A 13758-nucleotide genomic window follows, 5' to 3' on the forward strand; every position below is an offset into this window, starting at 1 on the left:
ATGCCATTATTTATAACAGCAAGTGGTATTTACTATGTATTCTTTGAAAAGGATAAAAATAATTTCACATGTATATAAACTATATAGTGTTAGAAGCAGCATGTTTAAACTTTTGTATATCCCACTGTAGTTCACCAAAGATTTCGATGCCTAAAAAGATCTATGAAGAAGGTGGAATACTGTTGTGTACATTATTTATATATTATGTTTTGTTTTTACTTTCTGCTATAAAATTATATATTTGGATTTTCTCTTTGTCGATGTAAACCTGAAAGAGGCACATTATGTTCACACCCTACAGTATAAAAATAAACTATTTGTATATATCCAACTAAGCAATCTTGTTTTTATTCTATCTACTTACTTTTAAGTACTTTGATATTTGACATGCTGTCATACACAGTATACAATTCAATTTCTATAACTGGCAAATAATTGTTCCTTACCTTTGACTTGGATTTAAACTCTGGCGTTTTCTGGTGACTGTCCAAATATTCCACAAAGAAGTGCAGTCCCACAACTGAGTGTTTGTAAAAAGTTGCAGCACCTAGCAGATGCTGAACCTTTTAAGTGCTCCTGCATTATCACCTGTGTCTTCTGAATGGCTGGATCTGTAGATGGGCTGGCTAATACTTGTTTAGTCATCGGAATCAGGTGTGTCGCATTATGAACAATAGGGCTTTGCTAATTGACCATTTCGAGGACATGTGGGGATAGGTTCTTGATGAATTAGCTACACCTCTGAGTTAATGATGAGGGGTTTAATAACACAGCCTTGGAGACTAGTAGTCAGTCTGCTTCTGGCTCCTGGATGGGTAGGAGCTCCTGGCTTGCAGCTGTGTTAGCCCAAAGACTGCTATGGAAGGTGAGTGGTTTTGATGTGTTTGTTGGGTTTGGGTGGTAATTTGAAGAAGGTTGAAGGTTTAAGTTTTTGACGGTTGAAGTTTTTGAAGGTGTTTAGAATATTTTTGTACTGTGAGTTTGGGAAGGGTTTTTGTAGGTGATGGGTGGAAAGGTAACATATTCAGTTGAAACTTGACTGTCTTCTAAAGACTGTCCAAATGTTCCACAAAGTAGTGCAGTCCCACAAGTAAGTGTTTGTAAAAAAAAAAATTGTTACCCAGCAGATCCTGAACCTCTAAGTAGTCCCCACATTATCACCCGTGCATTTTGAATGGCTGGATCTGTAGATGGCCTGGCTAATACTTGTTTAGTCATTGGAAACAGGTGTGTGTCACATTATGAACAATAGGGCTTTGCAAATTGACCATTTTGAGGACATGTTGTGGTAGGTTCCTGGTGAATTAGCTACACCTCTGAGTTAATGTCACGCCCTCTGCGGCCAGAGGGCGCTCCTTCTCTGTCCTGTCCCTAGTTTCCGGTCTGCTGTCCTTCCTGTCCCTCTCTTTCCCTTGGGCTATATATTTCTGGGTCTTGCACTCTGTCCTCGCTCAGCATTGACATTCGGATGTCCTGAGACCCGCCTAGCACCAGGGTGCCCCACGTCCGCTCCCTGAGGGCATAGGTTTCTATACGGCACTCCTGAATTCTTTGCACTATGAGCCTGGGCCTTTTTCCCGTCTCGCCGCTACGCATATGGGTCTTTTCCGCTCTCCTGCTCCCCACGGTTAGTCCCTTTGGACTTCCGTTGACAGTTAATGATGAGGGTTTTAAAAACGCAGCCTTGGGTCTAGTAGTCAGTCTGTTTCTGGTTCCTGTAAGGGTAGGAGGTCATGGCTTGCAGCTGTGTTAGCCCAAAGACTGAGAAAGGTGGGTGTTTTTTATGCTTTTCTTTTGGGGGGGGTAATTTGAAGTAGGTTGAAGGGTTTTAGAATATTTGTGCAATGTGGGTTTGGGAAGGTTTGTGGTACTTGTTGAGTTTAAAGGTAGTATAATCAGTTGAAACTAGAGTTTTTTTCTGAAGATATGGAAGAAAAGTTACTTTAGTTTATTTTAATGTGTTCTGAAATCTGATGTTTATGCTTGTGAGGGTTATGTTCTTTGAATTGAAATGTTTTCAGCCATGGGTTGTGTTCTATAAGGTCATCTTTGTAAATGGGTTTTCCAAAGGGTGGTAGGATTTAAACCTGTTTGGACCTGAATTTGTTAATTTTCATTGGTTTTTGTAAGCAGTCAAGGCTATAGGACATTACAGTCTTGGATGATTGTTTTCAAAAAGGTGGCAGGTAAGAGAATGTAAAATGAGTTGGCAAATAGGTAGTATTTTAGATCTGGTTCAATGTTTAGGCAAGTGTTGAGTTGGGGAAATTGAGATGTGTGTTTGTGGTGTGCAACTCCTTTTTGTTGTATACCTAAACTGTTTTGATGGGAAGTTGACATTTGGAATAATTACACAATGGTTTTTCCTTTTTAGATGGGAGAAGGAGTTAAAGGGTTAGGGACTAATTTGGTCAAGTGTTTTGTTATGTGTGGTATTTAAAGCTTATTGAATTGTGAAGGTTGTACTGGAGGTTCAGTATGTTGCTGCTGGTGTATTTTGTGGGTCTAATGTTTAAGTGACTTGGAATAATGAAGGAGAGTCAATTTTGACTTTGTGGCTTTTGGAATGGTGATGGAAATAACCTGGGTGCCAATGTGAAGTTTGTGCGTTACACACGATGCTCTACTTGGGCAACTTAAAAGGATAGTATGAATAGTATTGATGTGAAAGTGAGGAGGAGCTTCAGGTTGGCTGCACTGAGCTTTTTGGATAATGATGAATGTGGTGTTTTTTTTTTAAGGTTAGGAGTTATCCTTTTTTTGTGAATTTTTATGCTTAAATATGAGTATTTTGAAACATGCTTAGATGTTTATGGTTGTTTTGTTATTTTAGCTGATGTGGAAATTAGTCTATTTTGCTTTTTTAATATGAATGTTTTTGGTAACATTGTTTAGATTAGTACTCTGAATTTGTGGAGTAAGGTATGCTGATTTACAGTGAGGGTGGTTGTGAATGATGAGGCCATGTTGGATTCAGAGAAGAGTTGGAGCTTCACTTATTTTCAATGGCTATAATGTTATTGGTTCTAGTAGATATTGAAGATGTTCTGTTATGATTTGGCTGAATGATATTCGAAGTAGCTTTGTTTTGAACTATTGTTTTCCTGGTGGTAAGCTCTTTGGCTAATTACACCATTCACACCTTTTTTGAGTCATTGTAAGTAAAGCCCTGTATATATTTGGATGTGTTTAATGATACCCTTATTACACTAACAATTTGTTGATGGTTGTTATGGTTTATTAGGTGAATGTGCTGCTTATGTTCTTTTTGAATTAAGTCAAAGTCTTAATTTTCAATGTGAATAGCCTGTTTTGGTTGTGTGTTATGTTGGAACTTTGCAATTTTCATGTTTTGGAATTTCTATTGTTTTGTATTGTATTTTGAGTCGTGCAATACAATGTAGAACTGAAATTGGAGCATTTATTTGCTCTATGATTGTGGAGGCAGTTTGTTTTTTCTTGATGGACGTGTGCACAATTACATTAGTTTAGCAAGGGGGGTGTTAGTTTTGGGGGTCGGTTTGTTTCGATTTGTACAGATGCAGCCATTCAAAATGAGCTGGGTACGCTGTGGTACAACATGGTGGGCGTGTTGCTTCAAAATGCGCAATTTCGTGTCATACTGCAATTGACTGTATGCAAATTAGATTGTTAATAGTACCCGGAATCACCTTGTAAAACCACCAGGTGGAGATCATAAAGCTTAACCTTGCATGTCCAGCATTTGAGCTGTCACCAGAAATTGCCAGTTTTGAATCCTGATCACTGCTGAGGGACAATCTTTATTCAATTATGACTTGAAGTTGTATACTCTTTAGACTTTAAACTGTGTATTACAGCATCTTAATCATCCAACATTAAAAAGGGTATATTTGATGAAAGCAAGATTGCTCAATTGGACAAAAGCACACAACCCACCTTTAACATAAATATTTTCTGCATCAGTCTTTACTGAAGATATTACTAATAGAATTAATAATGAATGTAGTTGTTTTCCTTTGTTTCGCTGTGCCTTTTTTTCCAGTTCTTCTATTCTATTCGCGGGATGCTACTCCTGACTTCCGAGCCTGTGAGCGGGTCAGTCTGTGTCATGCCGTCCTGACATACACTTCTGAATACCTGGCTTTCCTCGGGTTGTCTCTCCTGGCTTCCGTGATTGAATGTTGAGCTGGCTTTCCTATTCTTATTGCCGGACATCACTCCGGACATCCGTGTCTGTGAGCGGGCTCCTTGCCTGGCTCTCCTTGGGTTGTTCATTCCGATATCAGTGATGGAATGTTGAACATGTTTTTTGCTTGGTGTTGATTTTTCACTTCCCGGTTTCCCCTTCTTTATGGTCTCCCAGGTTTAATTCTGTTGTGGTTTGTGCTTGTTGTCTTTTTTTTTGGCAAGTCTCCGGAGCTCTACCTGACCCCCCCCCCCCCCCCTTCCTCTACCCAATAAAGTTTTAATACCCTGGAGGAGGGGGCAGCTCTCAGCTGTGGACTCCTGGAGGTTTCCTTTCTGTTAAATGAGGTTTTTCCTCCCCCAAGTGCTATGCAGCTCACTTATTTGTATGGACGTTAGGAGCCACCCATTAAGGGGGGGGCGTACTGTCACGCCCTCTGCAGGGTGCTCCTACTGTCTTGTCCCTGGTTTCCTGTGCTTTGCTCTCCTTCTGGTGTCTCTCTCTCCCAGGGGCTATATATTTCTGGGTAACTTATTCTCCTTTGCTCAGCATTGATGCTCGGATATCTTGAGACCCGCCTAGCACCAGGTCGCTGCTCCATCCGTGGCCTGAGGGCATAGGTGTCACGCCCAGTACACCTAGAGGGCGCTCTACTTTCCTCCTGTTCCTAGTTCCCTGTGATTATTCTTGTCTTGTTGTGTAGCCTATTTATTTCCTGCTTCTGCTCTGCTACTCACTCAGCATTGACATTTGGATGTCCTGAAATCTGCCTAGCACCAGGTCACCCCACATCCGCTAACTGAGGGCATAGGTTTCTATACGGCATTTCCTGAACAGCTGAGCCCAGGTCTTTTTGCTCTCCTGCCATTCCATGGTTCGTCCTTTCCTACATCCGTGACAAAAGGTTTCTATATGGCAATCCAGAACTCTTTGCACTGCTGAGCCCAGGGTAACTCCCTGTTCTGCCTCTTCGCATGGGGTCTTTTTCTGCTCTCCTGCCATTCCATGGTTTGTCCCTTCCAACATGGTGACACCCATATGAGATATTGCCATTTTGATCTTTGATATGAGCTTTAATAGAGAACTTATCTCTAATATAACTACCAAGTGATATTAAATGCAACTGTTTTGTATAGATGACACTTTTCTAAAAGTTATTTAAATAAAAATGATTACATTGGCATGCCTGTAGCTTTTTCACGAAACCTCCTTGAGTTACGAAAACACTGGCTGTGTACAAAGTACATTGTGACTGTTTTCACAGCCTTCACCGTCATTTTTAAGCCATTTTTATTTTACCACGCTCGATTATTCCTCTGTCCATATCTTTGGAAGGGAAGTACAGAAAGCCTTCAAACAAATGCATTTTAAAGACCACTACTTGTGAAAGTGTTCACAGCCTCCACATAAAACTATCAGTGAGCTAATTCTTTTTTAAAAACCTCTGGTTTTTCATTAATGCCTAATTATGCACTAACTGGAACCTGGGGGGGCCGCTGTGTACACGCATTCACAACGTGAAAAATACTGCTCAATACAGCTTTGTGTGGAAAAACTCCTATATCGCCAAAGGAAGCAGAACAGCGCAGTCTCTAATTACCAAGACTGTAAGCACGGGAATTAAGCTTTGTTTGATTTCTGAAACCCTTTATTTATGTCCTGTTTTCATTCAGGTAAGGGTCAACTATATACACAATACTGCTGACAGCAGGAAAATTCAAATTGTTAATCGGCAGCTTATTAGCAGCTGCAAGTCATTCTTTGTGTTGTAAAACTATTTTTTGAAGATGACACTACAGGTAATACTGGAATTGGGGGTCTTCTTCATGACTCTATAGCATTTACACACCAGACAGCCCCCCTCACCTTATACAACCTTGCTTTGGGTAACTGTTTACTTATCAATAGTGCCTGGAATCTAAAACCATTAAAAGGGTTATGAACAACAGGAGGCCATTCACTCAATCTAGCTAATGTAATACTTAATTTTAATCTGAGGACCTTTTCCTGTTCTTTTTTTTTTTTTAAAGAAGCACAAGTTAAATGATCAAAAACAGTTGGACAGATGTTGAAGTTGACCCACAACTGGATAAATGTCACTGAAGTCACTAGGGACTTGTGGGGGGGTGGTATTAAGACCCTATGCGGTGCTGAGAGAATAGGTGTCCAGAAATCCATAGGACGAAAGACAGAATACGAGGTTGAATGGGCAGGGTAGGTCGAGTTTCCAGTAGTCAGGTCGGTACGGTGTCCAAATCAAAAAGCTGCGAGACAGAAACAAAGACAAAGCCGGAGACAGAGCAGTCGGGTATCCAGTAGTCAGGTCTGTGAGGTATCCAAATCCAAAAGCCGTGAGACAAAAATGAAGACGTTGCTGAAGACAAAACGGGGTCGGTATCCAGAAGTCAGTTCAGTAAGGTAAGTGCACAAGAGAAAGGCTAAGACATCTCAACAGTGAGCGAGGGTTTAAATGGGGAAAGAGGGTGTGAGCAGTGCAGGTGTTGATGCAGAGAGGTGCACGCGGGAGTGCGGTTCGTGACGGTACCCCCCGCTCATGGGCGGCTCTGGATGGCGTAGACTGACGGAAGATCCTGATGAAGGACTTATCCAGGATGTCCCGTTCTGGAATCCACAATCTGTCCTTGGGACTTTATCCTTCCCAGTCTACTAGGTACTGGCACTGCCCCCTGTGCCAGCGAGAATCCAGAATCTTATTCACGGTAAAGGTGGAAGTGCCATCGATGAGACGGTTGGGGTCTAGAGAGGGGAAACGGTGATAAGGCTTAAGAAGAGAAACGTGGAAGGTTGGGTGGATTCGAAGGGTAGGGGGGAGAGCAAGACAAAAGCTAACCGGGGTGATCCTGGAAACAACCCAGAAAGGGCCGACAAAATGGGGTCCCAACTTGACAGAGGGTTGGCGTAATGGAATGTTCTTGGTTGATAACCAGACAACTGTCCCCTTTGGAGCCTGGGAAAGGGTCTTTGGTGCTTGTCGGCTGCCCTCTTATAGTGATGTGAGGCCCGGACCATTTTCCAGAGTTTTAAGAGAGAAGACATATATTGACAGACAGAGGGAATATACGAGTCAGTCGGGGCTGCTATTCAGGAGGAGAGAGGGTTGATACCCCAAGGAGCAGAGGAAGGGTGAGCCGCCGGTGGAGGAGGAGTAGAGGGAGTTATGGGTGTATTTGGCCCAAGGTAGCAGAGAGGTCCAGATATCCTGGGATGGGGAAACGTAAGCTTGCAGGTAGGTTAAAAGCTCCTGGCTCAGACGCTCGGTCTGGCCGTTAGCGTCGGGATGGTAGCCGGTAGCGAGGGAGTCGGAGGTCCCTAGAGCCTTGCAGAAAGCGTTCCAAAAGTGGAACGTAAACCGAGAGCCTCTGTCCGACTATACCAGTCGGTATGCCGTGGAGTCTGAAGACCTGATGAACGAAAACATCAGCCATCTCCTGGGCAGTGGGTAACGAGGTAAGGGGAACAAACTGGGTGGCTTTGGAAAATCTATCAACAACGACCAGAATGACAGACTTGCCTTTACTTAACGGGAGATCAGTAAGGAAATCCATGGCAACGTGAGACCAGGGACACTTGGGGATAGGGAGAGGTTGAAGGAGACCAGCTCTTTTGAGACGAGGTGTCTTGATCCTGGCAAAAGTGGAACTTAACATAGTCGGTGATTTGTCAGATTCCTCAAATTCTCACTCCCTAAGCAATCATCCAATCACACCCCTTTCCTTTCCATATTTAAACTCCCCTCACACACCTTCCCATGCTCACTACTGAGAAGCCTCTCGCAGTATTCTCCAGTGTGCGTTTCCTAGCCTTTTGACTGATCTCCCGTTAGAATCTTCTGCTTCCGCCTCTTGACCTCGCCTTCTGGATTTTGACTTTTGGATTGTTTTTGGATATCTCTCGTTACCGAACCCTTTGCCTCCCTTATCGACCCAGCTTTTGGATTTCGTCTTTCGGATCGTCCCTTTGCTACTCTGTGTTCTGTGGAATTCCGGTCGCGCATAAGGATCCTCCTATACTACCTATAGGTTCCCTGACATGGGTAATGCAGCGAGGGCTCCAGGCAGTGATATCATGGCAAGCCAGGAAATACGAGGATTGTGTACTTGCAACCAGGGAAAACCAAGATTAAGTGGAAGAGATGGGGAATGGATGAGGAGGAGCTGGATCTGTTCTTGGTGAGTAATACCAATATGCAGAGAGGGGAATCGTATGCCGTTCCACCAATCCCGGAGAGAGGGAGGAGCTGTCGATGGACTGTATGTGGATGAGAGGGGAGACTGACAGCAGGGGAATCCTTAGAGGTGGCGAGACTGGAGTCTAGAAAGTTGCCCACAGCACCTGAATCCACAAAAGCCAAGATGGGTTCCCGAGAACTGCCCCAGGAAAGAGTAGCACAGAGGGAGAGCCCGGATGTGGAAGGACTGAGAGAACGGATACTGACCTTAGCAGGGGGATGGGTGGTGCGAAGGGGTTGGACTAGAGAGGAGGCTCTGAGGTGATCGGGGCCCCACAATAAAGACAGCATCCCTCAGAGTCGGCGGCTCTGTTCTTCAGGAATAAGACTGAAGGGGGAGTAGCCAGAGTAGGAACGGGAGGGGTTTAGCTAGAGCCCTACATTGCTGCAGGTGGACGTCTAACTCTACGACCAGCGAAACAAAGCTCTCCAGCGTGGGACAGACCCCCGCGGAATTGATGAATGAGGGCCTCCTGATTCCAAGCAAGCTGGGAGGCCAGAACCCGAAAGTCTGTGATGTATTTCTGGAGAGGCTTTGCATCTTGCGATAGGACTGAAAGGCGAGAGGTGGCGAAATAGGATTGGGACTGTCTGAAGCTGGTCAACAGTGCTTGAAACTGTGAGATATTGGCTTCCGGAGCATTCCTGGTGAGGAGACCCGCAGCCCATTCCAGGGCCTGGCCAGAGAGGTAGGCTACCATAAAATCAATCCTTTCTTTATCCGTTGGAAAGCAGTTTGGAAGGAGATTATAAGCCACCCAGCACTGCATTGGGTAAACCTGTCATGTTCGGATTGCCATCGAATTGGTCCAGGGTGGGAGGAGGCATGGGGTTCCGGGGTGGGTGGGAAATGACAGGCTGGGGGGCAGACCCGGAGACAAAGTTAACTAATTGTTGAACAGAGCTGAGCTGGTCCAGTGTCTGAGTGCTTTGCCAGCAGCGCCGAAGGAAAATTAGAGCCCGTGGGGTCCATCTTAAGGCTCACTGTTCTGTCACTGAAGTCACTAGGGACTTGCTGTAAAAAGGTGTTAGGACCCTATGTGGTGCTGAGAGAATAGGTGTCCAGAAATCCAAAGGGCGAAAGACGGAATACGAGGTGAAGACCTGAAGGATGAAGATGTCAGCCATTTCCTGAGCAGTAGGTAACGAGGTAAGGTGCACAAAGTGGGCGGCTTTGGAGAATCTATCGACGATGACCATAATGACAGACTTGCCTTGACTTGGGGGAAGGTCAGTAATGAAGTCCATGGAGACGTGTGACCTGGGACTAGGGAGGGGTTGAAGGAGACTGGCTCTCTTGAGGCGAGGAGTCTTGGCGATGGCGCAGGTTGGACAAGCTTTAATATAGTTGGCCACATCTGTCTTGAGAGAGAGGTGCGATGAGATGTCTGGCGAATCGAGAGTCATGAAAAAAAAGTTGATCTGGGGGGCACTGGGGTGGTACAGGCTGGCTGGAGAGAGAGTGGCGCAAAAAGGTCCTCAATGTCGCAGCGGATAGCGGAAATGATCTTATTGGAGGGAACAATGGGTTCAGGGGAATTCTCAGAATCAGGTGGGTCGTGGAGGCAGGATAGGGCGTCTGCCTCGATATTCTTAGAGCCGGGTATATAGGTAATGAAGAAGTCGAATCGGGTGAAGAATAGAGACCATCAAGCTTGACGGGGGTTAAGTCGCCTTGCTGACTGGAGATAAGCCAGGTTCTTGTGGTCAGTAAGGACGGTGAAGGGGTGCAGAGCCCCCTCCAGCCAGTGTCTCCACTCTTCGAGATAGAGTTTGATGGAGAGTGGTTCCCTGTCACCCAAGTCGTAATTCATTTTGGCAGGAGACAGTCTCTGAGAGAAAAAGGCACAGGGATGCAGAATGCCCCTGTCCCGATGGCACTGGGAGAGGATGGCGCCGACTCTGTGTGCCGAGGCATCCACTTGCAAGACAAAAGGCTGAGAGGGTCAGGGTGGTGGAGAAGTGGAGCAGAGGTAAAAAGGTACTTCAAGCGGAGAAAAGCATGGTCAGCTTCAGGAGTCCACTTACCCTGACTGGGACCCTTGCGAATCAAGGAGATAATGGGCTCAGTGACAGAACTGAAGTCCCTGATGAAGCGATGATAAAAGTTTGTGAATTGCCGGAACCGTTGAATCTGCTTCAAGTTCCTAGGGGTGGGCCAGTCCTTGATGGCTTCTGTCTTGGCAGGGTCCATCTTGATACCAAGGAATTGTACCTTGGAGATGTGAATAAGGCATTTCTCCGCGTTGGCATAGTTTGTTGTCGATGAGGCGATGGAGTACCTCCTTGTCGTGAGTGATGTGTTCCTGAAGAGAGCTGGAGAAGATCAAGATGTAGACCAGAACAAACTGATTGATAATGTCCCTGAAGATGTAGTTCATAAAATTCTGGAAGACCGCAGGAGCATTCGCGAGGCCGAACGGCATGACTTGATATTCATAGTGACCGTGGGTGGTAACGAAAGCAGTTTTCCATTTGTTGCCCTTGCGGATGCGAATGAGGTTGTAGGCACCACGTAGATGGAGTTTAGAGAAGATGGTGGCACCCCTGATGGCTTCTATGGCTGCAGGGATAAGGGGCAGAGGGTAGTGATTCTTGATTGTAATGGCATTAAGACCGCGGTAATCAACGCATGGTCTTAAAGAGCTGTCTTTCCTTCCGATGAAAAAAAAAAACTCGCACATGCAGGGGATGAGGAGGGGCGACTTGAACGAGTCCTGTATGTAGCTTTTTTAAAAAATTAAAAAACAAAAACAAAAAAAACCTGAAATGGTGGCTGTAGGTGTTACAGTCTCCTCCACTTAATTCAATGTCCTCAGCGTAGGGCTATCCCATCCCGCAATGTTGTGCTCTTGGACTCCTGTGGGTTTGCGCCCTACACCCTGTGGTACCGCTGTGTTCATACAGTGTGAACATGTGATATTTAGAAATGTAAAAGATGTCGATATAATGCTATTAAGATTTGCTCTTTTAGTTTTGAAAAGAAATGTTTATTTGTTTAAAAAAAACTCATAGCAATTGCACCCAACCTCACACTTATTTAAGTCAGTTATTTAAGACATCACACTACAGACGGTGACAGCACAGTGGTGAAACAGTTCTACACATCAATAGAAAGTCTTTTAGTACTGTTTGTGCTACAATACTTGAACTTTATTATTGTTATTTTTTTATGTGTTTCCATATTATATTCCCTATTAATTCAATTCTAAAAGTATGCTTTTCTGTTTGTTTCTGTTGTGTTTTTATGTGTGATTTCTACATTTGTAATGGCATATGATTTTGTGCATGTAGAAGAGGCCTCATTACGAGTAAATTTAGAAGTTTTTTTGTGTCAGTGTTTCAACTTTTGAATGTGTCTTGATGGAATGGAGGAGTGTTTAAAGTTGGAGTTTAAAAGCAAGTCAATTTGTGGTAGATGAAATAAATGTGATCTTTTATTGTTTTGAGTAAGTTTGTGGGAAATTACTTTTTGTCTCCTTTTTTTAACTTTAAAGAACTTGAATATGTTTGAAAAATTGTTTGTAAGTTGTTTTGTAGTGTGATGGACAGTGTTCTCAATTGTAAATTGTATTTTCAAAACTTTGTAATGCAAGATTTTTTTAAGTTCTTTAATGCTCAATGTCTGGTGTATTGTCACTGTGTTGTAGTTTTAGCATTGTCATTTAAGCACAATAAAGTTGCTGGGTGTGCTCTTTCAGGGTATTAATGATTGAAAAGATGTGGGTATGTTTTGTTGTACAATATTGTATGAGGTTGTAGTGTTTGATGTGGTTTCATGTTGTTAAATGGTATGGGATGTTTATCCAAGGTTGTTTAATTGAAATTGAAGAAGTTTGATAAATGGCAATGTTTAACATCCTTTCAGGGATTGAAGAGGCAGGTGGTAAGTAGCTGTTTGTAAATTCACATTTTTGTTTGAATGGAAACCTGAAAGAGGTACTTTGTTCACAAGCTACAGTATAATAATTAACTATTTTATATATCCAATGGAGTAATGTTGTTTTTATCTACCTTTTAAGCACTTTAATATTTAATGCTGTCATACAATATGAAGTTTAGATTTTTTTTTACTGGTAAAATGTGCAGATGTGAGGTGGTGTCTGTCTTCCAAGAGGGATGTTTTTGGTCATTGCTGTGGACTGTAAAATTGGAATGGAATCTATTTGTGTGCATGTTGATGAGGTGATGGTAGTTCTTTGAGTGGATCTTTTTTGTGTGCTTGAGGTTTAATTTGAGTTGGTTGAAGCTAAAGCTGTAAATTGTGGTAGATTAAAAAAGTTTATTGTTTTGAGTAAGTTTATGTGAGAAACGCTGTTAAAATGTGTTGGATTGGAAAGAAGTTTATTTTTCCAAAAGTGTTTTGTAGTGTAATGGACCATGTTTTTCATTGTATATATTTGTAATACAAGAAATCTGACATGGTTGGAAACTGATCAACTGTCCATTTCAAGGTCCATCTACCTTTCTGGGATTGAAGAGGAATTGGGTGAGTAAGTTTTTTGTGGGTGTTCTTGTAGTTGGGGTGTAGATTCATTTGCAGATTGTAGGTGTGTGTTTCTTGTTTCACTATGTAAGTTTGGGTAGTTGTTTGGAGTAATTGTAAGTAGAGCCTTGCATGTATTTGGCTATGTTTAAGTGTGAATAGTCTGGTAAGGTTTTGTATTGCAATGTTACTTTGGAAATGTGTATTTCTAATGCTTTGAAGTTGGGGTTAGTTTTGTGTGGTTTTGGGGGAGGGATTTTTTGAAATGTTGTATTTTATTTGGATGTTTAATGTAAATGAATCTGAAAGTTGTTTCTTTTGTTTTTCTACTTGGGTCATTTTGTTGGAGGTGGTGGGCAGATGTTTGTTTCATTGGGTACCTGTATATGTGCATGGAGTGTGGTGCAGATGAGGGAGGTGGTGTCTGTTTTCCAGGTGTGATGTATTTTTATTTCCTGACTATTGGAACTGAAGATGAAAATGGAGTACATTTTGAAGAGGCCTCATCAGGAGCAGTGTTTGAGTGGATATTTTTCTGTTGCAAGTGTTTCAACTTGAGAGTTTCTACAAGCAAGGCAAGTTTCTGGATGGAGTTGAGGAGCCTGTCTGAAGTAGTGATGGACTTTTAAAAGTTGTGGTATGTTAAGTGAATATGTTCTGTGTATTGTTTGGAGTAAGTGAATGGTCTGTTTTTGGACTGTAAAGAGCTTAATTGTGATGGAAACAAATGGATGGTAGATTGTTTTGTATTGTGAAGGATGTTCACTGCATGTTGTCAACTTTCATGATGTGGTTTAGTATTGTAATTTGAGCACAATAAAGTTTCTGGGAGTGCTCTTTGAGGATTTGTATGAT

General features: G+C 42.9%; 1 long non-coding RNA gene across 1 annotated transcript; it reads left to right on the forward strand.

The window, feature by feature from the left end:
* Positions 1-797: 797 nt before the first annotated feature.
* LOC148647747 (uncharacterized) lies at positions 798-13758 on the forward strand. The gene is made up of 3 exons (XR_015926699.1): positions 798-865; positions 12872-12906; positions 13339-13758. It is a non-coding gene; the product is annotated as an uncharacterized LOC148647747 (long non-coding RNA).

The sequence above is a fragment of the Lepisosteus platostomus genome, chromosome 15, assembly GCF_059453375.1.
Source record: "Lepisosteus platostomus isolate fLepPlt1 chromosome 15, fLepPlt1.hap1, whole genome shotgun sequence".
In the NCBI taxonomy this organism is placed as follows: Eukaryota; Metazoa; Chordata; class Actinopteri; order Semionotiformes; family Lepisosteidae; genus Lepisosteus; species Lepisosteus platostomus.